The sequence below is a fragment of the Coregonus clupeaformis genome, unplaced genomic scaffold, assembly GCF_020615455.1.
Source record: "Coregonus clupeaformis isolate EN_2021a unplaced genomic scaffold, ASM2061545v1 scaf1642, whole genome shotgun sequence".
In the NCBI taxonomy this organism is placed as follows: Eukaryota; Metazoa; Chordata; class Actinopteri; order Salmoniformes; family Salmonidae; genus Coregonus; species Coregonus clupeaformis.
Window position 1 is genome coordinate 1 of NW_025535096.1, and position 27,881 is coordinate 27,881.

Genomic DNA, 27,881 nt, shown 5'->3' on the forward strand with positions numbered 1-27,881 from the left:
GCTTCTCATTGGCTGATTTGGAGACCATCGCATACTATACAGAATATGGACTCTGAGAGAAAGAGAAAAAAACATATTGAGAAAAGAGATACACTGATACATTGCAAGGTGAGTGTAAGACATTTGGGGATGAAGGATGGTCAGTGGGGTTAGCCAAGCAGGAGCATTTGGTTATGCTGTATAGAAGATGGGTCAGTGTGGGCTGGGTACCTCTGTGGATTAGCAGGGGATGTAGTTTTCTCTCGTTGACAGATGCGATGGACCATGTCTGAGTCTTATCTCATCACTGCCAATAGGTGCTCCATGAGCCAATAAGCTCCTTGAAGGGCTGCGAGGAAGAAACAATAACCTTACTTACCTGGCCTGCAGGTATAGTGCGATATGATGCAGTTATAATGGTTACAAGACTTCATAAGCATCTTATAACTTATAATGTCTTATAATTATCCTAACTAAATACCAGCCACAGGACTTCCCAAAATGCAGTATCTCTCTCTTACTTTCAACTCACAGACGGAGTGTCTAAACACACTCCCATGGCTCCAAAGCCTCAAGTGTTGAAATACAGTGTCTGAAAAAGCGGCAGAGAGGGAAGAGTGGCGTTTATATTTGTATAATGTTAGTCATCTTTGTTAATTCTCTCATTGATGAGTGAGCTGGGAAGAAAATGACAGAGACAGAGACAGAGCAAGAGAGAGTGCGAGAGAGATAGAAAAGAGAGAGACAGAGAGATTTCCCTGGAATATATGCGTACTCAGAGGAGATGTGGAGATGAAATAGTCTTCTACAGGATTAAAATCACCGTCACAACAGGGACTCTTATTCCCAGGTAGGATATAATCTATAGAAATGTGAGCAACCACGCCGTCCTACGGCTCAAATATGAGTGAAGTGGAGACACTAAGCACAACTTTGAAGAGGCACTTACAAAATTTATGAAGCTATATAAAGAACTTAAGACAAGTGTTGTAGCCATGTAATAATGTTGATAAATGATCCTGGGAGATGGCGTTTCAAGTCACTACTTCAGAGTACCCAGAGGGAGAACTACCAGGGACATAAAAGAGAAGAGGAGAGAGAGAGGGCAGAGAGAAAAAGGCAGAGAGAGAAGGGCAGAGAGAGGGACATAGAAAGAGGTAGGGGAGGAAGCTGCTGTGCATGGCCCCGCAAATATGAGGCCATAGGATCGTTATCTTGGGCATGTATGTCCTGCCTACAGCAGATACACAGCAAGGAAGTTGACATTTTAGACCAGCCAATCACCAGGTCTCACACAGCATATGATTATGTGCATGAAGCGGGACATGAGCTCAGACGTTGACAGAGTAAAATGATTAAAGATGATCTTTGGGTTCCTGAGAGCGGAGAAAGTTAGAGAGGAAGGAGAAAGAAAGAAATGGAGAGAGAGAGTGGTGAGTGAGTGGTGAGTGAGTGGTGGGTGGTGGTGGTGAGGTGGTGAACAGGTGAGTGGGAAGAGAGAGAGAGAGTGAGGGTGGGGGGATAGAGGGAAGGAAGGAAAAGAGATGAGGTGAGGTAAGAGGTGAGAGTGGAGAGAGAAAATGACGGGTTAAGTTAGAGGTGAAAGATAAAAAGTGTCTGGTAAGAAACATAAGTTTAAGATCTGTCAAAGGGATTCACCTGGTTACGAAACATTTGAGCACCTACGTCATGCTTGCAGACAAACTCTATGAAGCGAGGGGGCGTCATTCTGGATGAGAAAGACAAAAAAACACAGTAGGAGCAAGATAATAAAATTATGAACACACCTCACTACCATAACCAGGAGCTGTGTTTCAGAAGACCATAACACAGAGATAAGTGGTGCAGTATCTTGTCTATTATAATGAGTGGATCAGTCCCTCTCCAAAAAACAATAAACTGCATTATTGAAACAGTGTTTCCCTGACAGGGAGAAAACAAATAGGAGCTATCAGCTAATGAGAAACCAGGCCTGGAAGGAGAAACACAAAGACAAACACGGCCATCTTCTTACTCCTGCAGCAGCATAGGGCCTTAACAGTGTCTATTAAAGCGTTCAATGGGAATGAGTTTAATGATCTAATTAAAATGTAATTATCTAGCCAGGCGAGGAAGGGTGTGTGTGTGTGTGTGTGTGTGAGTGTGTGTGTGTGTGTGTGTATGGAGAGAGATATTAAAGATCCATTATTTTAGGCCTACTCACACAGAGGGGATCTGAAGGAGGAAGGACACGTAAGTATCTCTGTGAAACTAGGACATTATGAGAGGAACACTGGCTCACATAGCGTTTAGTGGCGATATAGATCTTCCCAAAATCAGGTGTGTGCACTTGAAGTGCAATCAAGCGGGCCACAAAAACCAGCAGACACTCAGGCCTCCCAGAACCTGAGTTGCATCTGGGTTAAGAGGTCAGAGGTCAAGTGTTCCTGCCCCCCTGGCATCTGACACAGAGACAGCACATGTAGAAAGGCCTGGATCACCGCTGGGCCGATTGGCCGTCATAGAGATGACATCCTCTCCGTCTGCGTATACCTCCGGCGTTTCCCTTAACAACCTCCGGGAGTCCTCTTGTCAACCTCTGGGTCCCAGCAAAGTAGGGGCATGGAGGGCGTGAGGTGCCACCGTGAGACGGCGGGGTGGAGGTGGAAACGGAGTCAACCTCGCTTCAGCGTTGTTTGAGGAGGAGGGGATCGCTCCTAGGAGGAAGAGTTGAGGGGTCTTGTGAAACCTTACTCTGTAGAATCCAGCACCAGCCACTCATTAGAGTGCCAGAGCAACTCCAGCAGCTGAAGGAAATAAGAGAGGAAGCAGGGATGCAAGGAAAGAGACTGAGTGAGTGAAGGAGAGAAGAGGAGAGAGAGAAGGGAGAGAAAGAGGGATGGAAGGCTGAGAAAGAGACAGACAGACAGGCGTAGAAAGAGAGAGAAATGAGGGAAGGAAGAAGGAAGAAGAAAGAAAAGAAAGGTAGATACTTTGACACACAAAACCAACACACAAACACACTCGAAGTCATGCACCAGGACAGTCTGTGGATCAGGTGATCGGGAGATGGTAGACAATCTCTCAACGCCCTCTTCTGATTCACACAATGTACTACGTCTCTTGTGTATGTGCAGATAAGGTTCAGTGCTAACCCCATACTGACCTTGGGTACCGCTGCGCTGCGTCTTGTTCCCGTTGTATCCCATATCATTCCCACGTTGTTGGGGAGAGGAAGGGCCCAAGGCGGGGAAGACATGGCAGAAGATCCGGATGATTCTCAGCAGACTCTTCATCAACCTCGTAGCTACTGGACAGACTGGAGAGGGGGCGGCAGTGAGTAGGTGAATAGAATAGACCTCGGCCTAAGCTGTTAATGGCGTTTGGGCAGTGGATGCTGTTATTACATGTGCATTGTCGGCTGAATAAACATCCTTCTTTCAAGAAATTAGTAAGAAACTAAAATAAAGTGCACCTATGCATTTGCCTCAGATCACGGCTGGGAGTCTAGCAGAGGAGTTTTACCTGAGGAGTTTGTGTCCATTAGTAGTGGCTACTCTGCTAGACTGGTCCAGGGGATCCTCTGGTAGTGACTGTCACTTCTGCTGGGAAACATGCTCTAGAGACACTTACACTGGGCTACACACAGACACAGACACAGTTAAAATATGCCTACAAGCACTTTCTAAAAGAAAGAAGAGGTGCGTGGACATGAACTAGTCATTGCTCTATTAAAGAACAGATAGACAGTAGAATATATACCATATTCTCTTTGGTGTCATCATTCTGCGTCATCTGGATGAGTGTCTGGGACTTGAGTCTGCCGGCTGGTGCTGGATGAGGATCTCACCGTCTCCCCGTAACCACCTGTCTGAACAACCCACACACCCGCACATTGGGATCAGAAGAAGAGACAGATCAAATGCACCTCTTCCTGGGTGCTTGTTTTGTTATATTAGCCATTTTAGTTGTCATGAAATAATGCTCACCATGTACACACGGATCCCGAGGGGTGACTCCATTCTTGTCAGGTGGTACTTGGCCCCTCGAGAGAGAAAGGATCTGTGCCGTGTCCTTTGACGTGGCTGTGGGACATAAGTAGAGGGGCTTTTTATTGCATTGAATGTATTCTTGTATGATTTTTAACATTGCTCTCTACTCCTTTTCACCTGCAAGTTGTGTCTTGTACCAGAAAAAAATGTCAATGTATATCCTATCGTACCTACACAAATGGTAATAGACTAGCTTTAACACTCTACTATCCACTATGCCTGGGGCTCCCACACACAGATTTCTAACAAAAGCTAAAGTTAGTGTTGGTTGAAGTTTAAACTCTGTATAATGACAATTCAGAAGATAAGGGTTCAACGTTAGAGAGAAGGTGGTCAATAGAAGGCTGGAGTCAGGGTTGGAGGAGATCTGAGAGGGCATGATCAAGATGTATCAGTGTGTTGATTTCATTCTGGACCAGACCGGGGCTGGTGGACCAGCCACTCATTCAGACTGATATGCTCTGTGATGCAGTCCAGTTGACAGTAAACAACTACTTCATTTATCCACAGTTCATTACACAGACTAATTGTTCTAGTCACATTGCTTTTTCAAATAGAGCCTCCTTAATGGTACCTGACTAATGTACAAGTGAAACATAATCAAAACAAAAGGAATCAAGATGGTGTCACCAGCCTCCCAGCCCTACACTCCCTCCTGTGTTGTGTAGCCATCACATAGTAGTGTGTGTCTTTGTGCGAGCGCGTGCAGAGCTTAATCACTCAAGGCTAGGGGTGTCACTATCCTGTCATTTCTGAATTAATGATTAATTATTCTCATTCTGAAGTTGGGATGAGTTTTCTCGTGCTATTCTTATCATCTGAGATGGGACATGGGCTGCATAGAGACCATCAGAGGACTGACAGGGATAGGAGTGTGCTGCTGAAGTTTTGGGACATATCTCTGAACAGCTGTCTGGCTGTGATCACTGTTCTTTTGGTCTTTTCATATTCCATCCCCCCACCCTCCTCCTCCTTCCTAGCCTTCTACAATGCGTAGAATGTATTTACAGCGCTGAATCAAAACAACACGTTTGCATTTCAGTTGCCCAGACCAATAGTATTACAAAGAATAGTTTATATGTCCATCCACAGATTCCTAAGTGGACAGAAAGCCAGAAAGAAGGATGAAGAGGAAGTATGTGCATCATCGTTATTGTACTGAGTGTAATGTAAGTGACCTGCTAGGGAGAAGTGTAAAGTGGTGTGGCCCCAGAGCAGTTAAGGTCTGTTGATGTCCGCTCCACTGTCGCAGCAGGCACTCTTACATCCAATAAGCCGTCATCGACCACACACAAGGCCAAGGAGGAAGAAGAAAGAAAGAGAACCCACACTCATATCCTCATCGTGTGTATTCGCAATTGAACTTATCATGAAGTTATCATTAATACACTTTGAAACTTGAATATATACAACACTGTTAAGTTTCGCCACCACAATCCATTTACAACACTGAGATATCAGCCAAAAACACTATTCTGTACACTCACCGTCTTGTGTCTATGATGAACACTGTAGCCTGAATATTGGACATTTTATGCAAATGTTGGTATCCATACGTCTTGGTTGATATGGGTGTGTTGTCTGCACTCCACAGTCTTGTGTCCGTTTCTGGCAGAGCTACATGGGCGGTCTGTCCCATAGCATCCTCTACATCCACATTCTTCAACTGCCCAGGTAAGCAGCTCCAGAGTCCTCCCGTTCACAGCCAAGCAGTGGATCAAAGGAGGAGGAAGAGGGGGGAAGAAGAGGGAGGGAGAGAGAGGGAAAGAGGGAGAGAGAGAGGAAGGAAAAGAGAAAGGAAAATAAGGAGGAGGGGAGGAAGAGGATGAGGAAGAGGAGGAATGTAATAAAAGCATAAACACAAGTAACTATATACTGGCAACACATTTGTGAATGGCATTTACTATCACGCAGTCTTGACCACGTTTCACCATTTATATTAGCACTAATCCCGGAAGTTTGCCAGCAGAATTTAGCAGCTAGTGCTGATCTGTCCACACCATACAGTAGCGTGCTCACGGCTGTCAGTCGCTCATTTAGTTGCAGATGTTCCGTCTGCATTTGTATTCTAGTGGTCTGCCCATACACACTTTTGCTGCACTATAGAAAGGAAAAGGAATGAGGGTATCCATATCTCACAACTCCTAAACACATCATCATCTTCTCATCAGCATCATGAGCCAAAGCATTTCATGGGCTGGCAGGGATCTGTGATCTCCCAGTAAAGAGTGTGTTCTGCCTCCCTACCAAAGGGGGCGCAGAGTATATAGTGGGTGTGTGCAGTAATGTCTGTGTACAGTATGAGTGTACCATTCTGTGCAGCCAGATGCAGAGGAGTGCACCTGAATCGTCCCTGGTAGTTAGGGGTTTAGCTCCTCTCTTCTTGTAGTGGACTAGGCCTCTCTGATCCCGGCTACAACACAATAACCAACGTTAACAAAGCACCCCAATACTACAAATAGATGCTAAAGTACTCACCCACACTAGAACTTCACACATCACATGCAGATACAGATTCCATCAGACACACCACTGTGATAAAAATAGACGCTAAGAGGTTGTTTCCAACAAAACAATGGAACAATTAGAACAATCAGTAAATCTACAATGTAAACATTCCTTACTTGGCAGCAATGTGAAGTAGACTTCTCTTGATTACGTCCGCGTGGATTCACATCACTTGGAGTTGAGGAGTAATTCAGAAACTGACCTTCAGGGACAATACAGACATGTGAGATAATTAATATCCAGGAACCAATGTTGACAGCTTCGAGCCTGTCTCTCTACTCACACACAACACCCACGTAGTGCTTACCTGTGCTGGTCGGCCTGCCAACCATTGGCATGAGGTGTAGACTGCGGTTTCATTGTCTGTGAGGGGAGCAATGAATTGTGTCATAATAGTGTCATTGATAATTGTGAAATTAAGAACAAAGATACCTCTGGTAAAATCATGTCATTTGGTCACTGAACAATTCGCATTTTTGTCGTAAATCAAACAGTGAGTCAGTATTCTTAGTTCTACCCTCCCTAAGACAGGAGCTCTCTGTGGTATGCTTAGGACCGTCATAACTACATCCACACTATCAGTGACTGTGTCGCTTCGGTGCAAACCAGACACTATCAGGATATCAAAAAGGATTGTACAATGTAGCGCCCTCTACACTCAAGAATGCACTTCCCGTACAGACAAAAACACATTTCCTGTTTCCTACTCCATTAGATCTTGAGTTCAACTCCAAAGGTAATGTTGTTGCTGTTGTCAGACATGGACACGAGTTACAGTGGTAAATATAATGGTGTTGTTAGTTACACATACAGACATGCCTAACATGCACTTCTGGATCAATAGAAGAAAGGTAACAGAATGACAGTAATCAACGAAGGAGAAGGGGATCATCTCCCATAACAGCTTATGCTTCCTACTGAACTCAGAGCCAGTCTGAAGGAGTCTTTACTAACAGGTCTGTATGTATCTGCAGCCTATGCAACCCATTCCTTTATGTCACCAGACTTATATGACCATGACATCTTTCAGTCACTCCTTCGTTTTTGTATCAGTTGAAAACAATGTATGTATCAGTTGGTCTCACTAGATTCGTATCATTTTATTACTATTATATGGTTAGAATAATAGCCTATCCAGCATCCAGTCTGTAGACAGGGAAATGTCTAATGCCCTCAAGGGTTGCTGGCTTCCGCCTTGTTATTGACAAACTGTCAGATTGATACTGTAATTCAAACATTTAATGACTATATTTATTAGCATGAATATACAGTATGCTATAGATATAATGCTAAAGCCTCATACTATCCCCTGTCGATTATTTGTGTCCTTTGGTCGATAGGCTAAAGTACCTTCCGGTAGCTCGACGGTCCTGGCGCGACGCAGGGAGCGGGTCAGCCTGTTCAGCTGTACGTTTAATTTGCTCCATCGCCCCGTTCCATCATAGGTGTACCAACAACCAGGGACAAAACCGAGGATACAAAGCCTCGAGCACGATTATTTTTCCACTAAAAAAGAGGTGCTTCTGGCTTGATGTCATCCATCGAGCCGCCGAGAAATGAAGTGGTTCAACATTTACATTAGGCTGCCCCTTTTTCACTTCTACCCTCCTGATTCATTCAGCAACATTTCTTGTGTCCCATTCTTCCTGTTTTTTATTAGTCCAAAGGCAATGCGGTCTGGGTACTGTAGTTTTCCGGTGTCAAATATGTGTAGCTCAAAGTATTTTATGATGGTTCATTGATTGATTCAGTCTCATCAAATTATAATATCTCTATATTGTTTAGTGAATTATGCGGTTTATATATGTTTTTTTGGTCAGAAGTGTATTGTGTTTCGCAAAGTAGACATCTGACTAATGTGCCAAAAATCCCATTATACGAAAAACGCTAATAATTCATGTGTTTAAGATATTATTCTTGTAATGCTTTAAATTGTTCATTTTTTCATTTCCGGTGAATTGGTGCCATCTGTGTAGACTGTATCTGACAACTTATTTGTATTGAATGAATGCATTGACAGACACCCTGCTTCACAGTGCTTATGGTCATGGTCTCTTAAATGGATTTGACTTGCATGAAACTTTCAGGTTTGATATGTCTTCAGAAAAACATCCGTTTGAAACTATAGTTCAAACTTCCAACATGTAGTAAACCTCTCTAGGCTTCACACCTTTCTACCCCATATGATTCTGGTGACTTGTTTGATATGGATTTTGGACTAAAAAAAAGATTGTGAGACTAGAATTGAAAACATGGAGTTGTTTCCAAGACATGCATAATGTGTGTGGGTAGCTAGAACCAGAACCTAAAGTTGAGGCATGCTTGAACAAAATGGCAACCATGCTTTACCCTCCAGTGACTCTCAATAAAGAGCTTTCAAGCTATGGTGCCAGTCAAGTGTGTAACATCGCTAATAGACCAGACACTAACTAGATGTAAGAGACAGAACTAGTCTGTTTGGTAACATACACTAACAGACCAGACACTAACTAGAGGTAAGAGACAGAACTAGTCTGTTTGGGTAACATCGCTAATAGACCAGACACTAACTAGAGGTAAGAGACAGAACTAGGTCTGTTTGGTAACATCGCTAATAGACCAGACACTAACTAGAGGTAAGAGACAGAACTAGTCTGTTTGGTAACATCGCTAATAGACCAGACACTAACTAGACGTAAGAGACAGAACTAGTCTGTTTGGTAACATCGCTAATAGACCAGACACTCCTAACTAGAGGCATTAGACAGAACTAGTCTGTTTGGTAACATCGGCTACAGACCAGACACTAACTAGAGTTAAGAGACGGAGAACTAGTCTGTTTGGTAACATAAGCTAATAGACCAGGCGCTAACTAGAGGTAAGAGACAAGGGAACTAGTCTGTTTGGTAACATCGCTAACAGACCAGACACTAACTCAAGTCTATTAATCCTAAAGTGGAGTTGGGAGAGTTGTGTTTGGAAAGTGTTTCAGTGAAACGTGAGGGAGGCCCGCTCTCTCGCTTTCCCAGATGCTTAGTTAATTTCATTCCGATCTCCTTTGCATTGTTGTAGCCTTTTCTGTAGCCTGTCAACTATGTGTCTGTCTATCCCTGTTCTCTCCTCTCCGCACAGGCCATGCTTCACACGGCGTGGCTGCTGCCACTCTAATCTGGTGGTCCCTGCCGCGCACGACTCATGTGGAGTTCCAGGTCTCCAGTAGCCTCTGGAACTGCCGTCTGCGGCCAACAAGGTGGCAGTGAGTTAATCTCAGCCTATGCCACCCCCAGTCCCTCTACTTGGCGCTGACGGAAACATGGATTACCACAGAAAACACTGCTACTCCTACTGCTCTTTCCTCGTCTGATCATGTGTTCTCGACACCCCGAGAGCATCTGGTCAGCACGGCAGTGGCACAGGAATCTCATCTCTCCCAAGTGGACATTCTCTTTTTCCCCCTGACCCATCTGTCTATCTCCTCATTTGAATTCCATGCTGTCACGGTCACTAGCCCATTCAAGCTTAACATCCTTTGTCATTTATACGCCCTCCAAGTTCCCTTGGAGAGTTCATCAATGAGCTTGACGCCTTGATAAGTTCCTTTCCTGAGGATGGCTCACCCCTCACAGTTCAGGGTGACTTTAACCTCCCTACGTCTCGCCTTTGACTCATTTCTCTCTGCCTCCTTCTTTCCACTCCTTTCCTCTTTTGACCTCACCCTCACACTGTCGCCCCTACTCACAAGGCAGGCAGTACGCTGACCTCATCTTTACTAGAGTGCTGTTCTTCTACCAATCTCACTGCAACTCCCCTCCAAATCTCCGACCACTACTTTGTATACTTTCTCTCTCTCTCTCTCGCTCTCCTCCCATTTCTCACTCTGTCCCTACTCAGATGGTAATGTGCCGTTGCAACCTTCGCTCTCTCTCTCCCGCTTCCTCTCTCTCTTCCATCCTATCCATCTCTTCCCCTCTGCTAAATCCTTCTCCCGTTAATCTCCTGATTCTGCCTCCTCAACCCTCCTCTCCTCCTCTCTCTGAATCTTTGACTCTCTATGTCCCCTATCCTCCCGGCCGGCTCGGTCCTCCTCCTGCTCCGTGGCTTGACGATTCATTCCCGAGCTCAGAGGGAACTGGGCTCCGGGCAGCCGAGCGGAAATGGAGGAAACTTAGACTCCCCGCGGACCTGTCATCTTTCCACTCCCTCCTCTCTACATCTCTCTTCTTCTGTTTCTGCTGCTAAAGCCACTTTCTACCACTCTAAATTCAAGCCTCTGCCTCTAACCCCAGGAAGATCTTTGCCACCTTCTGCTCCCTGCTGAATCCACCTCCTCCTTCCCCCTCCTTCCTCCCCTCTCTGTGGATGTCTTCCGTCAACCATTTTTAAAAGAATGTTGACGACATCCAATCCTCATTTATTAAGTCAAATGACACCGCTGGTCCTGCTCACACTGCCCTACCCAATGCTTTGACTTCTTTCTCCCCTCTCCTCTCCAGATGAAATCTTACGACTTAGTGATGCGGCGGCCAACAACCTGCCCACTTGACCTATCTCTCCTCTCTTCTCCAGACCATTTCCAGAGACCTTCTCCCTTACCTACACCTCACTCATCAACTCGTCCTTGTCCGCTGGCTTGTCCCTTCCATCTTCAAGAAAGCGTGAGTTGCACCCCTCCTCAAAACGTACACTCGATCCCTCCGATGTCAACAACTACAGACCAGTATCCCTTCTTTCTTTTCTCTCCAAAACTCTTGAGCGTGCCATCTATAGCCAACTCTCCTGCTATCTCTCTCCAGAATAGACCTTCTTGATCCAAACCAGTCAGGTTTCAAGACTGGTCATTCAACTGAGACTGCTCTTCTCTGTGTCACGGAGGCTCTCCGCACTGCTAAAGCTAACTCTCTCTCTCCTCTGCTCTAATCCTTCTAGACCTATCTGCTGCCTTTGATACTGTGAACCATCAGATCCTCCTCTCCACCCTCTCCGAGTTGGGCATCTCCAGCTGCGGCTCATCTTGGATTGCGTCCTACGACAGGTCGACCTACCAGGTTACGTCGAGAATCTGTCTCCGCACCACATGCTCTCACCACTTGGTGTCCCCAGGGCTCAGTTCTAGCGCCATCTCCTATTCTCTCTATACACCAAGTCACTTGGCTCTGTCATATCCTCGCATGATCTCTCCTATCATTGCTACGCAGACGACACAATTAATCTTCTCCTTTCCCCCTTCTGATAACCAGGTAGCGAACCATCTATGCATGTCTGGCAGACATATCAGTGTGGATGTCGGATCACCACCTCAAGCTGAACCTCGGCAAGACAGAGCTGCTCTTCCTCCCAGGGAAGGACTGCCCCGCTCCATGATCTCGCCATCACGGTTGACAACTCCGTTGTGTCCTCCTCCCAGAGTGCAAAGAACCTTGGCGTGACCCTGGACAACACCCTGTCGTTCTTCAACATCAAAGCGGTGACCCGATCCTGTAGGTTCATGCTCCTAGCAGCATTCGCAGAGTATGATTCTACCTTACACAGGAAGCGGCACAGGTCCTAATCCAGGCACTTGTCATCTCCCGTCTGATTACTGCAACTGCTGTTGGCTGGGCTCCCTGCCTGTGCCATTAAACCCCTACAACTCATCCAGAACACTTCAGCCCGTCTGGTGTTCAACCTTCCCATGTTCTCTCACGTCACCCCGCTCCTCCGCACACTCCACTGGCTTCCAGTTGAGGCTTGAATCTGCTACAAGACCATGGTGCTTGCCTAACGGAGATGGGAGGGGAATGGCACCTCCTTAACATCAGGGTATGATCAGTCCCCTACACCCAAAGCAGGGCATCGTCCTTCCACCTCTGGCCTGCTGGTCCCCTACCTCTGCGGAAGCACAGTTCCCGCTCAGCCCAGTCAAAACTGTTCGCTGCTCTGGCACACCAATGGTGGAACAAGCTCCCTCACAACACCAGGACAGCGGAGTAACTGACCACCTTCCGGAGACACTTGAAACCCTACCTCTTTAAGGAATACCTGGGATAGTATAAAAGTCATCCAGGTACCAGATTTTACAAAAATACAAAAAATATATATAAAAAACAAATGAAAATTATAAATATACTCGAAAATGTATGAATTAAAATTTTAGAAAAATATTTTTAAATAAATTGTAAAGTAGTTGTCCCACTGGCTATCATAGGGTGAATGCACCAATTTGTAAGTCGCTCTGGATAAGACGTCTGCTAAATGACGGAAATGTAAATGTAATGTGTAGCCCAACCACCTCATCAGTGAAAACATCTAAAAATGTCATGCATCTCATACCATCACACTTGGTTTGCATTTAGAAATTCTGATTTGCATGTTTTTTCTATGTGTAAGCATAAGGTCTGAGGCCAGAAATGTCTCAATGTAAACGATATGCCATAATGACAAGTAAAATGTGGGAAACAGGATAAAAATATGTGCATGTTTTTTCTAAGTGTAAGCATAAGGTCTGAGGCCAGAAATGTCTCAATGTAAACGATATGCCATAATGACAAGTAAAATGTGGGAAACAGGATTTAAAAAATTGATTAATTGAAAGATTATCCATCATCATTAAATTGTATATTTACCTTTGTGATAAAAAAAAATGCACCAAGAGAAAGACATTATGAGTAGTATAATAAATCCAAAGATTAACCAGGTAGATTATACAAAAAGTTACAATAAATTATGAAAATCAACATTTGAAGTAGAACATAAAATTCACTCTGTTACTATTTATTTTAATTAGAGTAATAGCAATTTGAGCTAAAATGTCAGATATTATCAATTAGTAATAATCAGCCCTGAATTCATTTGTGTATTGATAACAACCTGTTGTTCAATTCCCATCAGTAGAAACATTTTATTAGAAGATAAAACAATAACAAAATCATAAAAAATAACAGGACCAAGTAAACAATTAAGGACATAATTAATACAGGAAAGGATAGAAATTGTATATTTATTTCAGGTTTATCAAAATGAGCACTATATCTGAAAGAGAGCAAATACGTTGTATTTAGAAAGGCCTACAATGCACACATTTCCATTCCATGTCCAGGAGTTATAATATAATATGCCATTTAGCAGACGCTTTTTTATCCAAAGCGACTTACAGTCATGTGTGCTACATTTTTAAGTATGGGTGGTCCCGGGGGATCGAACCCACTACCCTGGCGTTGCAAAGAGCCATGCTCTACCAATTGAGCCACAAGAGGACCATATTCGATAGTTGAATTCAAATCCTTCCTGGAGAAACTCTGAAATAATAATATTTTGTTCATATAATTGTTGATAACCAAAACGGCACCAGAACTTGTTCTTGTTCTTGTACTTTCTCTCTTTTACACATTTGGCACTTACAACATTTTCATATAGAAATTTATATTTTTTTCATGCAGAATTTCATGAATTTAGTCATTTTGTAATGTGCATTTACTTTTTAAAATGTGTTTTATAAAATGGCTGTTCAAACATGTGTACCATTCTTAGATGTTACATTGATCGTTTTGGGCAAACATTTTAATACATTGTTGTTGTTTTTATTGTCGGATTCTGCGATTCAGATTACTGAAATACCTAGCCTTGTCCTTAAACTCTTAGTCTGGTAGGCTATCCCTTATTGTGAATTTAAGTTTCATAAACATAACATCCAAGCGTTTAATTTGTTTTTAAATCTACTTTTAGATTCTTCTTCATCCAAACTTGATGCTTGATAGCTACCCAAACACTGTTGGATAATCAAACAACTTTGATCTTAATCGAATCTTTCCTACAACAGGACTAGCTTTTTGAAAAACATGTAGACTATTCGATTGTGAATTGTATGGTTTACTATTCAAGCACTATGTATTTCACTGCATTGATTAGGGGTGCATCCTAGAGATTCAATCCCAAGCAACCCACCAGATGACACAAAGAGCAACACCTTTCATGTAAATTCCACATTCTGAAATTAAATAGATACCCAGGCCTACCTATTGCTGTCAAGGTCTAAAAAAGAAACTACACATCGAAAGAAACAAACACAGTCAAGACACACAACTGAACAATATTGAAGTATCTAATAATGACAAAGGCTTTTTTTTGGGGGGAGAAAAATAATAGAAAATATATTGCTGCCTATTTCAATCGGCTACACACTGCACGACTGTACTAGGCTGTCTATCAATGTAATTAAATTAACACTAGATGGTGCTACGCTGTTACCTATATCAACATGACTGCACTGGAGTTCCTAGGGAGCAACACTCACTGTTCCATGTTGGCGCTATTTGTACAGGCATCCAATCAGCCACGAGAGTAGCAGCAGGTGAGGCTGCGCCAACACCGGGAGAGGCAGAGGCATTATGGCTGGACACATCGCAGCTGGTAGCTGCAAACAGCTTAGACAATATACATTAGACTAGTATCGATACAAACTACCCTCTCCATCTTTCCTCAGGAACTGATAGCCTATCCATCAGTAGCTATATTCTCGGCAATGGTGAACAATAGGTAAGCTAAACCGCTGCAAATGTGTTCCCCACTTCTTTCTATGGCCTAATGTTCTGCAACTAATTAACCATAAACGTTATGCAAGTATGCCTTGGACCAGGCAACGCAGAGACTGGAGAGGGGGTCATATGAGCCAAAGCTAGATTCTGTTACAATAATGAAAAATATTAGATTTATTTCATATTCTTCCGGGTACTTATAGGCTTTATAATCCATGCCATTAGCTAGCATCCAAACAGTTTGTTACCATGTGGACATTCTTACCTAAATTCTATTTAAATTCATTAGGCTATACTTTCTAAAAGGCTATATCCCGAAGATGGAGATGGAGAGGCAATAGGCAAAACAGCTGCGAAACCAAAGACAGTGCAGGATGAAGATAGGCTAAAATTGCTTCTCCAATAGAAATCCCTGATCACACTTGTAGGCGATGTCATGGCGACCTTAGCTCGCTAAGCTCATGCGTAGAAAGACGTTTAACGGTCGTCTCGCGCCGACATGCGCATGTGCAGACCGTCAATCGACGGCACTGCTTCGATATAAGGTTGTTTTTACGAAAAATGAAAACCTGTCAGTTTGTCACTTTCACGAGGTTGGAATAATGACATATTCATTTACTTAAGACATTGGTTCGAATCTAGGTTGTACCTTTAGATTTCGAGAAAATTAACAAATAAGGAATAATTTTGTACATCTTTCATTGACTTCGCAAACCCCAAACCCAGGCCTTGTCTGTTTCGCAAGCGTTCCCAGGGGAAGTCTCGCGATGTTGTGCCTCTGGGTTTAGAAACTCTATGGCGAAACTCTTCAGTCTCCAGTCGCTGAGTTGAGATATTAACCCTTGCCAGACCGCTACCTCCATTGCTTGATTGAGGCCTTCCGACACCGGGCACTAGATGGCGTTCATCCTTATTGAATTGTACAATATATATTTTTAATAATGCATGGTCAATTTCCCTAGGTTACCCTTGGGGGAGTAATTTATTATATGCTATAGTTGATATGAATGGGAAACGGTGGAATCTGTATATTTCATACAGTTCATACATTTACTTTCAGTTATCTTGGGCATTCAACAACTGGTTATGAAAGTGCACCTCTTCAATGACATCCCAAGTGCAGGAGGCTAATGTAGTCTAGATGCAAGACATTCTCGATGCATTCTGGGCCTATTTAATAAACATCCCTGCTCTTCTTCACAGATATTCAGGGGAGTGACCTGCATGGGGACAACCTCAAATAAATGCGTCACGGTCACCATGCCTCAGATTATTCTGAAATAAGAAACTGTTAAAATCATTATGAATGCGATACGTTTTTATATGGGAGTGTAACTCAATCCAGTCCAATCCAATAAAGCTGCTTTGTGTGAGTGTGTTTGAGAGTAGTGTGTGTGTGTGTGTGTGTGTGTGTGTGTGTGTGTGTGTGTGTGTGTGTGTGTGTGTGTGTGTGTGTGTGTGTGTGTGTGTGTGTGTGTGTGTGTGTGTGTGTGTGTGTGTGTGTGTTTCGGTTTCGGCTGTATGACTGGAGTTTTTTTTTTTTCAAGGCCACCATTGTTTTTAGTTCCACTAATGAGAATCCGATAGTATGCTACACTGAACAAAAATATAAATGCAACATGCAACAATTTCAAAGGTTTTACTGAATTACAGTTCATATAAGGAAAACATTTAATTGAAATAAATTCATTAGGCCCTAATCTATGGATTTCACATGACTGGGAATATAGATATGCATCTGTTGGTCACAGATACCTTTAAAAAAAAAAGGGTAGGGCCGTGGATCAGAAAACCAGTCAGTATCTGGTGTGACCACCATTTGCCTCATGCAGCGCAACACATCTCCTTCATAGAGTTGATCAGGCTGTTGATTGTGGCCTGTTGAATGTTGTCCCACTCCTCTTCAATGGCTGTGTGAAGTTGCTGGATATTGGTGGGAACTGGAACAGCGCTGTCCAGTCAGGTCAAGACCCTGGTGAGGATGACGAGCATGCAGATGAGATGGTTTCTGACAGTTTGTGCAGAAATTATTTGGTTGTGCAAACCCACAGTTTCATCAGCTGTCCGGGTGGCTGGTCTCAGACGATCCCGCTGATGAAGAAGCCGGATGTGGAGGTCCTGGGCTGGTGGTCTGCACGTGGTCTGCGGTTGTGAGGCCAGTTGGACGTACTGCCAAATTCTCAAAAAACGACATTGGTAGAGAAATGGTAGAGAAATTAACATTAACTTCTCTGGAAACAGCTCTGGTGGACATTCCTCAGTCAGCATGCCAATTGCACACTCCCTCAAAACTTGAGCTATCAGAGGCATTGTGTTGTGTGACAAAACTGCACATTATAGAGTGGCCTTTTATTGGCCTCAGTACAAGGTGCACCTGTGTAATGATCATGCTGTTTAATCAGCTTCTTGATATGCCACACCTGTCAGGTGGAGGAACTATCTTGACAAAAGAGAAATGCTCACTAACAGGGATGTAAATTATTATTATTATTATTATGTAAAGAAATTTGTGCCAAAAAAATTTGATAAATAAGCTTTTTGTGCCTATGGAAAATTTCTGGGATCTTTTATTTCAGCTCATGAGGACATGGGACCAACACTTTACATGTTGCGTTTATATTTTTGTTCAGTATGTTTGAGACTTAGTTATTCTACCATATGGTTTAAATAGATTAATTGTCCAATATTTAATTTCCCTTTCATTTGTTTCAACATAACGTTTTTAATATCCATAATCTGATTTATTGGGCACAATTGTGTATTTCAAAACTTGACGGACTAAAGATTTAAAACCTAAGATATAACCTCATTGAGCTCAGCAGTTTAGCCAAGCGGTAGCCTCAGAGAACGACCAATAGTTTAACATGCACCAAAATAAAGGTCCACAATCTTCATTTGATTCCAATTGCGAATTTCTTACCTTTATTTAAAATCGAATCATTCGTTCCCCGTTTCACTATCTCGACCTGCTAATGCATTGGAAGAGATCAACATGAGCCAGAGGAACCCTCGGCGTCCTCTGTTAACCCCCTAACGTTAATCCTTGCCTCTCTTCCATCAATGCCCGGGCCCCTCCCAGCCACTCACTTTGAATGGAAAAAATGTCCTGATTATCACCATACATTATAAGGACCCCAATATCACTCGGAAAGGATCTCAGATTATCGGAAAGGGTTACAAGATTAGGCAATACAATCGACATTTGCGCAAAACTATATGGATGTAGAGCCCATTTTACGCATGGTTTTCTCACAAAACTGTTAAAAAAAAGAGACATTCGATCTAAATATAATGTGTACAATCTGATTATGATATATTTATACTTTACATTGTAGTTTAAACAGTTAAATTGTAGTTTTCTACATTACTTAGAGTTGTTAATGTTGGTAGCAGCCTAATGATTTTTTGAGCAATGTGAACCTTGTTGGCACTCAAAAGCTAGACTGCAAAAAAAGTGCTCAATGGTAGAAAATGGAATGAAACCCAATGAACTCGATAAAATTAAATGAGAGAGAGAGAGAGAGAGAGAGAGAGAGAGAGAGAGAGAGAGAGGAGCTCTCCGGTGGCCTCGGCATTTCTGGTTGAGCGTTAAGAACTGAGAAGTACCAAGCACATTACCAATTATGCATGGCTACTTTCACCTCATAACTGTGACTATACATGGGCTGATTATGTTTTACCCTCTGTCCTCACCGTTTATATCATGCACACAACACATTAAAGCTATAGTCTGAGTTTTCTGTTTCCAAATCCTCCTCAATCTTCCCAGGCGCTGACTCAGTTGGATGCGTTTATCCCCCAAATGATACCTGAGAAAATAACTGCTTCGGTAACATCTGATACGGCTGCTGCCTGGTCATTCTGGCCTAATGTTCCACGCTGCGTTTGTGCTGAGCTCCTATTCCTCTCATATTCTGCATCTTCACAAACACAACTTGAAGGCGGGTTGAAGTGTGAGGTGGGGGCTAAAGGGTCCACAGGGAATTCCTGCAGCAGTGTGGGCGTGTTTACATGGTATTGGGAGTATTTCTCCCCCACTCCCCTTCATGAAGAATTCCCCTAACCTTCGCCCTGGCTAACCTCTGTGTTTTGAACCCTCTGTCATGTTATTTATGACATGGTCTAATTATCGGGGTAATCGTTTTTATTTCGACAATTCTATTATAATATTGTATTAAAACCAGGTGTTATTACGCACGAATAGTCTTTATGCAGCCTGTTAAATGTGTACCATGCAAGGAACACATACGCCTATCTGTGAGATATTTCTGCTTACCTTAACCCTTACCTTAACCATTTTACATTTCAACTTCAATTGGGTAGGGACGTCCTAAGGATCCCGTATTGCACCGACCGAACATAATAGTAGCCAGAAAGCATGTAAATTGACAGAGTCACGTGAACAGAGCAAGCGAAAACCATAGAAGAATATCCTGAAAATCTATGGGGGGACGTACGGTGGATCATGCACGCTAAAGTATTGTTGCTTGAATTAGAATATTCGGCTGATGCAGAAGAATAAACAATATCAAGACCAGCAGGGCTTAAATCACCGAAGGTTGGAGCGGAAACTTGGCAGGGAAACATGGCCGAAGGTTATTCTATATTCTATGTATATCTGCTTAGATTGTCTCTCTGCGGTCCCTCTTTCCTGGGAAAGGAGGGGGACTGACTGTAGCCTCCGAGATGTTGTTGGGTATCTCTGTCCAATATGTTGTGTTATGTAGCATACACCGCCACGGCGTTTGCTATTTCTATATACTTGAGTTTTTTGTGCGCTTTTGCAGAGGTTCATGGGGAGACAATGGACACCTGTCCTTTGCGTCAAATACAAAGTTATTTCACCCTTGTTGTTAGAAAATTAAAAGTGATGCTGGTGCAGGTGAAAGTTCATAGCTGATATATAAACACTTCAATATCGAAGTTGAAGTAGCCTATGATTTATCAGATGCCTGGCCGCTCTGGAAAATAAATACTTTGCATATGAACTGTGGACATGACAGAATACATTTTAGAAGTGGAATAATTTGCCCAAATAAGTTTTACTGAAACGAATGGGAAATGATTTAATTGATGTTTTAACATTGTATTTTCAACTTGCTTTCAGGAGGGGTGGGCAAAGGTGGCGAAAGAGAGAGGAGGCCGGATCCTTGCAGGGTGGGCAGCAACAGTCCATGCACGGCGCTGGCCACTGCAAGTGGTTCAATGTGCGGATGGGCTTCGGGTTTATATCCATGACTAGTCGTCGGGGGAACTCCCGTAGATCCTGCTATGGATGTATTTGTTCACCAAGTAGTTAAGTTGAACCATCTATGGATACAAATAATCAGCCAATAGATAGTCAAGCTGAAACCTCATGTCTACACGAGCTGGATACAAATTGTCCCACTCCTATACAGGGTGACCACACAGTGCAGGCTATTGGATAGTTTGTATCTCTATCACATCTCTGAGACACATGCACATTGTTGAGGGGCAGTGGTAACATTGTAACACCTAAGTTGTAGCATCAGGAGTATCATATATTCTGAGTCCTCATGAATGAGCTGTCATTTAGGATGTCTGTAGGCCTACAGGAAATATTTAACATTTGGAAAATTGTTATAGTAATATAGTTTTGCATTGTAAAAATGGTTGATTGATAGATGTTAATCGTCATGTTTTATAGACCCAGAAGACAGGAGGAAGGGCCTCTCTATAAGAGGGGGTTTTCTGTAGCCAAAGAAAAGATGGGTGGTGCATGCATGGTGGTGGTCAGGTTAACCATGTGCTTAGAGGCCAACTTCACAACCAGGTTTTGGACATTATTTAACTCCTGTGTGGGCTTTAGACTGTGTATGTTATAGCACTGGCTTCCTTCACCACCCTGTGCCATTTTGCGAGATTCTATTGACACTTTACAGCCCAATCAGAGCCAGAATTCCATCCAATACACAAAACAATTGCCACATTTTAGGTGTGCTTGATTTAGCTTGCCCAATCCCCATCCCGTGCAGATCAGTTGGATCTTGCAATGCCAGGGTTGTGGGTTAGATTCCCACGGGACCAGTACGAAAATGTATGCACTTACTACTGTAAGTTGCTCTGGATAAGAGTGTCTGCTAAATGACTAAAATGTAAATGTAGTAGGATTTGCTTGGGCAGCATAGGCTTGGGGAGTGGTGTGGTGGGGACATAGTGTAGGGGATGCGATAAGAGACTGGCTGGAGTGGATCCTTGGTTATGACCGCCCATCAGTCCATCTCATCTCACTGTGTGTTTGGCAGGCTCCTCCTTCCTTCCAGGGCTAGGCTAATACCAGTCTTTGTTTCTTCCTCTTCCTGGTTGGTTTTTTTCCCTCAAAAGAAAATAAAAAATTGCTACCTACTTGTGTTCACATGACTTCCTCCTTACAGTGAGTCATCTATTGATAGAGGGACTGAAACTAGAGTAGACTGATTTCTATGGCCAGCTGATGAAATGCATATGACGACAGTGCAGCTAACTGCTAACCGACACTGTTGGAGCAATACAGTTGCAGTATGTTATCTGTCTGTGTGCTTTTGACCACTGCTTCTGTTTGATGTTGAATCACTGTCTCCATGGGCTTTCGAGACTCTGCAATTACAATTAATTTTAACTGGGTACATGAGACTGATTTCTGGGAATGTTTCACAAATTTACGTGGATTTATATACTGTAGGTTCCCTTGCATAGCTTGAATGTGACTAACAAATGAGTAACATGATGCCTCTGTAGAGAGGACTGTGGAGAGACCACATATGGATTTGTAGAATGTCCTGAAGTACTGCTTCAAGTGGGAATTGCTCTCTTTAAACTGGGAATATGTTGTAATCTGTTGACGATGAAACATTTGAAGCTCAACAAATGCCTGTGGTATATTCAGGAGTTAAACTAGCTGAGGCCTGACCCAGCCTGAACTCTAGGGTTTTGTCATTTTTTCTACATGTCTGTCCTCTCCAACCCTCTCATTCATATCACGTTTCTCTCAATCAAGCCGTCCAGTGGCAAAAGCTTCCTCCACTATTGGAAGAGCTAGTAAATAGACACTGTGCTGAAAAAATTAAATTAAAGTACTGTATATACCCCGCACCCCTTCCTCTTTCTCATGTCCCTCCTTTCTCCTTGATCTCTTTTTCTGTCTTTCCCTTCTCTTCTATGCCCTTTTTAATTCCCACATTCTCCAGGCCGATTTACACCCTCCCCCAATCGAAAACAGGCTAAATGGCTGCTGTGCTGGGTTGGTCTGTGGTAGCCCAGAGTTTAGGTGGCTCCAGCATGGCTAACAGAGAGCTGGGCTGAGGGCTGATGGCTCAGATATGTCAGGAGGAGGACAAGGTGTCTGGAGCAGAGAATCCCATTCCCTTTGGGAGCCTGAACCTATATGCTTTGACTTCTGTTGAAACTCAAATCAGTGACTGCGAGTGACTAGTAGAAATATGGGCTAGATGAGTTTTGTTGGCCTCTGTAAAGATGAACTAGGGTTAAGTTTAGTTGCATGTTGTTTCATCAGGATTCATGAGTTATACCGCAATAATTTATGTTACTGTAAACATAACTTTCACAGAAGTCAAATAATGTTTGTTTTAATCAGTGGTATCCCCTTTGTGTATTAGAAAAAGTTATTATGTATTGTGAACTGGGGATAAATTGGCTTAATTAATGCTGTTGTTGAGGTAACAGTAGCTGTAAATGTATGAATTAATTTTGTAAACATTTATTTTGGGCAAGATCAATGAAAATGTAATTAGATGTAAAATAGTAAAATGGTAAAAGTTGTTTTAAAAAAGTTGTTTAAGAAAAGGAATACATCTCTAATTGAGAGATTATTAGGATATTATTTGAATATATTCAAAACCTAAATTATCTGTGTAATAGTATTACCATTAATATACTGTTTATATACTATATATGCCTACTATTTACATTTTTATAATAAAATAATTGTGAAATAGTATTTGCTATTTGGTAATTGTGTTTTTCTTTGATGGATGACATTTATTTTTTAAACTCATGAACCTCAAACAAGCAATGATTATTATTTGACACATGAATAGATCCATACATACAATTTGTTTCTAACAAATAAGGAAAAAGGGAAACCAACTGTTTTAAAGTTTCACAAACAGTAAGATATGATTTTGTTTTTATACATATTTTATACCTGTAAAAGTATGATTTTGTATTTATAATGGGATAAGAGTGATGATAATAGTATGAATGATAATATATTTGTTATTGCAAGTTTATATTCAACAAATGCATTTTTTACACCAAAATCCTTTGTTTCACTTGCCATTAAATAATTGTAGAAACATTTTGTGATCTATATTAACTGAATGCCTAAGATTCCAATGACTGAGTTCACAGATCATCATGTAAGACTAAAACAGACCTTTTCTTACTGGTACTGACAGCTGCTTTATTGAGGAAAGTTCTACATTTTACTCATTTAACAGGCGGCTCTTATCCAGAGCGACTTACAGTTGAGTGAGTGCATTCATTTAATTTTTTTCATACTGGCCCCCGTGGGAATCGAACCCACAACCCTGGCGTTGCAAGCGCCATGCTCTACCAACTGAGCTACACAGGGCTACATTTTACTTACTACGAATGTGAGATGTGGTTTTCGTACCTAGCTACATTAAGATGAATGCATTAAGTGTAAGTTGCTCTGGATAAGAGCGTCTGCTAAAATACTAAAATGTAAATGTTACACAAACATTTCTCGTTTTCTACTTCTTATTAACAATATCCTGCTCAAAGGACAGCTATTCCCTGTCCTGTGGCTCTGTGGGTCTGTGTAAAGATCTAAAATTCCCTCAAAGAAGTGAAGAGATTGTGGGTCTATTCTGGAAAGTGTGGTGTTCTGCTGTAGTGTGCTAAAGTCAATCTGAATCCTTTGGTATAGTGAAGTGAACCAATGTGCTCCAGTCCACAGCGACAGACCCAGGGAATGGCAGGGAGCAAGTGACTGTAGGGATCAGCCATTGGACGGCATGTCAGTCTTTACCATACAAGTAATCTTCAAGCACATATTTGGATACATGGTAGCAAGTTATCAAATGTGATGTAGATGGATGAATATGAGATTGATTGAGACCTAGATGGAGAGGTGGGTTGATTTAGTTTTGCTGCATGTGACTAGACCATGAGATCCTGTGTAACCTGTGTCCTCTTCTCCCTATCCGGCCCCTGTCCTATCCTCCTTTCTCCTATCCCAGAGCAAACTACAGGAGGGCTTCCGCAGCCTGCGGGAGGGAGAACCACTAGAGTTCACCTTCCAGAGGTCCCCCAGGGGCCTGGAGTCTGTACGGGTCACGGGCCCCGAGGAGGCCCCTGCTCGGGCAGTGAGAGGAGGCAAACCCAAGCCCCCGGCCCCAACGCAGAAATGGAAACCGAAGGGAGACCGGTGAGTGGACCATAGAAATAGAATTACTAGAACAGACTTTCCTTTCAATTCAATGTTCTGTATGGGTGAAAATGGAGTGATTAAGACCTGCTACAGCAGGGAAGGAATTGAGACTGAGACTGGCAACAGAACAGATAATGATGTTGATGGGAATGGGGTAGTACTGCAGTGATCATTAGGTGGTGTATTTGTGTGTGTGTGTGTGTGTCTGTGGGTTTGTGTGTGCATACTTGCATGTGTGTGTGCCTGTGCCTGTATGTGTGCATTGATGTAATCTATTTTGCAGGAGCTGCATGTTTGTATTTACCTGTGTATGATTCAGAGGTTCTGTGTGGATTATACCTGCTGCATTATTTACACTATGTAATAGGTAAACATTTGTAGGGGTTCTGTTGCATGGTGTTCCTCTAGAGGTCAAATGTACTGTAGGATGAGTTTAGTATTAGTAATGAATGTGATTGTGCTGGACCTTTCCTGTGTGGGGCTGCATTTCCACCCAAACTGTTATTCTATAGGGCTCCAGTTGCCATGGTTTTACGGCAATATTGTATGACGTCGGTCTAGTCAGTCTAAGTGCTACTATTTCTGTGATGGTTGGTTTTGAGGCTCTCTACTGCTGGCTGCTATTTGCTTTGAATACAGATTTGTCCTTCACTCCACTGACATGGATTGGTGATAGGAACGGCTGTTTTAACAGCTGTTTCCCAACCAGATGCAATGTTGTAATGTATAGCAAATATCACTTTAGACTGAAGAGGAATTCTCAGAAACAGGCATTCTATTTTATACAGAATTGCTTTTTACTGATCATGTTAGGTGATGTTATATTGCATCATGTTGTGTTATGGTGGATACTAATTGTATGTACTGAGTTAGGCCTATGCTACATCAATTATGAAATTTATATAACAATGTATACTCATAATAAAGAGTATACAACCTCTTTTTTGTGTAGACATTTCATCCTAATTTCCCTCCCCATTGTTATAATGTCAGAGGGATCTTTCTTCAAAGGCAGGAATAGAAATATGTTGAGGTCAGTGTGTGTTGACCTCTCCCCCCTGACCTTTCTGGGTCAGTAAAAAAGCTGCTAGTTAGATCCAAGTAGGCAGGGTTAAAAACATTTATAAACACTACATTCCCTTTAGTAACATCACCACCATTTATATTTTTTATTTAATGGATTGATGTATTACAGTGTTACACAGTTAAACTCTTGGCCCCTGATCTTATAAACATTGACAATATTTGAACATTTTGGAATGTACAAATAAATTGTGCCAACACGTTTCTCTTCCTTGAGTTATTGGTTGACTTGAAAGTCAAACCTCAGCTGATTTGTTGTTCTGTGCAAGTATTAGAAATTATGCAAACATAAAAGTTGTGGGAACTATGTAACCATGTATCTAAACAGTGCCTGCCTATGTGATTGATATGTTATAAAAACATAGATTCTGCAACACTTGTGAAACCTTGACTACTAGCATGGCAGTTTGTCTTGTGAAAACTGGTTATTCGCTCTTACCAGCTAGAATGGGAGTCTATGTGGTGGGGGTTGGGGAGTGGAGGAGGGGGTATTGGTAGGTAGCCTCCCAAGTAAGCGAACTAGCGTGGATGAAACCTAAATTCCAATGCCCTTCCCCCTCTCCTTCCCTCCTCTCTCCTGTCCTCTCCCCCCTCGCATGTTCTAATTGAAGATGCCACCGAGAGGGACCCCCTGCAAACCTCCAGCTCAGTCATGCGAAACACTTTGTTTCCATCTGAAAGAGTTAAAACTGCAATATGTAACTTTTTGGGTGACCGACCTGAAATGTAAATAATAATATGCCATTTAGCAGACGCTTTTATCCAAAGCGACTTACAGTCATGTGTGCATACATTTTTACGTATGGGTGGTCCCGGGAATCAAACCCACTACCCTGGCATTACAAGCGCCATGCTCTACCAATTGAGCTAGAGGACCACCTTTTACCTTATAACATCTGACTGCAAGTTAATAATGTCATAATGATCCTATCTAATTATGATGTGATATCTAATGATCAGGTCTATTGCTATGAATTGGTATGATTTACTTTTATATTAACCAGTTAATTGAATAGCTTCCTTTTTGAGCCAGTAAAACAGACCATGTGACAGGCCTTTGTTCCCTGTGTGGAGTCCTGCTTTGTTTTGCCCTGTCATCAATGTTTCGCATTGTCATTGTTTCCGCCCGTGAGCAGCTTCTTGGTTATTTATTGCAGGGGGTCTTAGGCCTGAGTTGTTGACATACTGCATTTCTATAGACATTTGGCAGTAAGCTATACATATCAGCACGTGGGCAACTTTGTTATTAAAGCGCATTTTATCAGGGAAAATAATAAGCTATTCATCTATTTGTTTGATTTGTCTTCTCTTGATGAGAACACATATGAGAAGTCTTGTATTTGCATTTGTCGCTTTAGCTGTTTTCTGTTAAAGGTTCAGTATTGGTGTATTTTATGTGTATTCTATGGTGTATTCTATAGTGTATTCTATAGTGTATTTTATGTGTATTCTATGGTGTATTCTATAGTGTATTTTATGTGTATTCTATGGTGTATTCTATTGTGAGATGCTGCCATCTAAAGGATAGCATTTGGACCAACAGATTTTGGGAAAATATAATTCAACCAATCTAGTAAGCATGTTATAACTGGATTTGTACCATAATGCATTACATTCTAGAGAAAATGTAATGATATCCCATATAAGAAGTTCTAGGTATTATTATTTTATTTCAGAATAAATACACACTTTAAGCCCTGAAGTTGAAAGAAACTGCTTGTTTGTGAATTGGAATGTGACAAGAATCTCCTCTCTCTGTGTCTCAGATGCTATAACAGTGGAGGACTAGACCACCATGCCAAAGAGTGTGGCCTGCCGCCCCAGCCAAAGAAGTGCCACTACTGCCAAAGCGCGACGCACAGTGGTGGCCCACTGTCCTCACCGCCCCCGGCCCCTTATCTCCCGGCCGGGCGCAGCCACTCAGGGAAGACACACTACTGTGGACCAGTATCCCTCTACCTCCTCCACCACCTCCTACAACCCCAGTCCCAGGCATGGAAACAGGCACTCCCAGCCCTCTCAGGACAATTCCTCCCCCCTCAGCAAGTCCTCCAGCTCTCCGGAAGACCCGGCACAGAACCAGAGGAGTTCTGGAGGGCACCACAGTGGAAACAATCCTGATCCACAGCCATCATTGACGGATGCCACCTCTTAGTATTACCTCTGGTCCAATAAAACCACCTTCCTTCAGTCTGATCAGTCTCCTCCTCACGCAGACACATCCTTAGCTACCTCCTGAGCAACCTCAAGCAGATCCACATTTCTAACCAAATGGACAGTCAAGTATCTATTTTACTTCCCCAATCCCTCCCCGACTCCCCGACTCTCCCTCTACCAAACTGTGTACATTTTAGCTACCTCCTGGGCAAACTCAAT

At 42.5% G+C, this 27,881-nt stretch overlaps 1 pseudogene; it reads left to right on the forward strand.

The window, feature by feature from the left end:
• The first annotated feature begins 3,231 nt into the window (after window positions 1-3,231).
• Window positions 3,232-27,660, forward strand: LOC121543037 (annotated as a pseudogene).
• The last annotated feature ends 221 nt before the right edge of the window (window positions 27,661-27,881 follow it).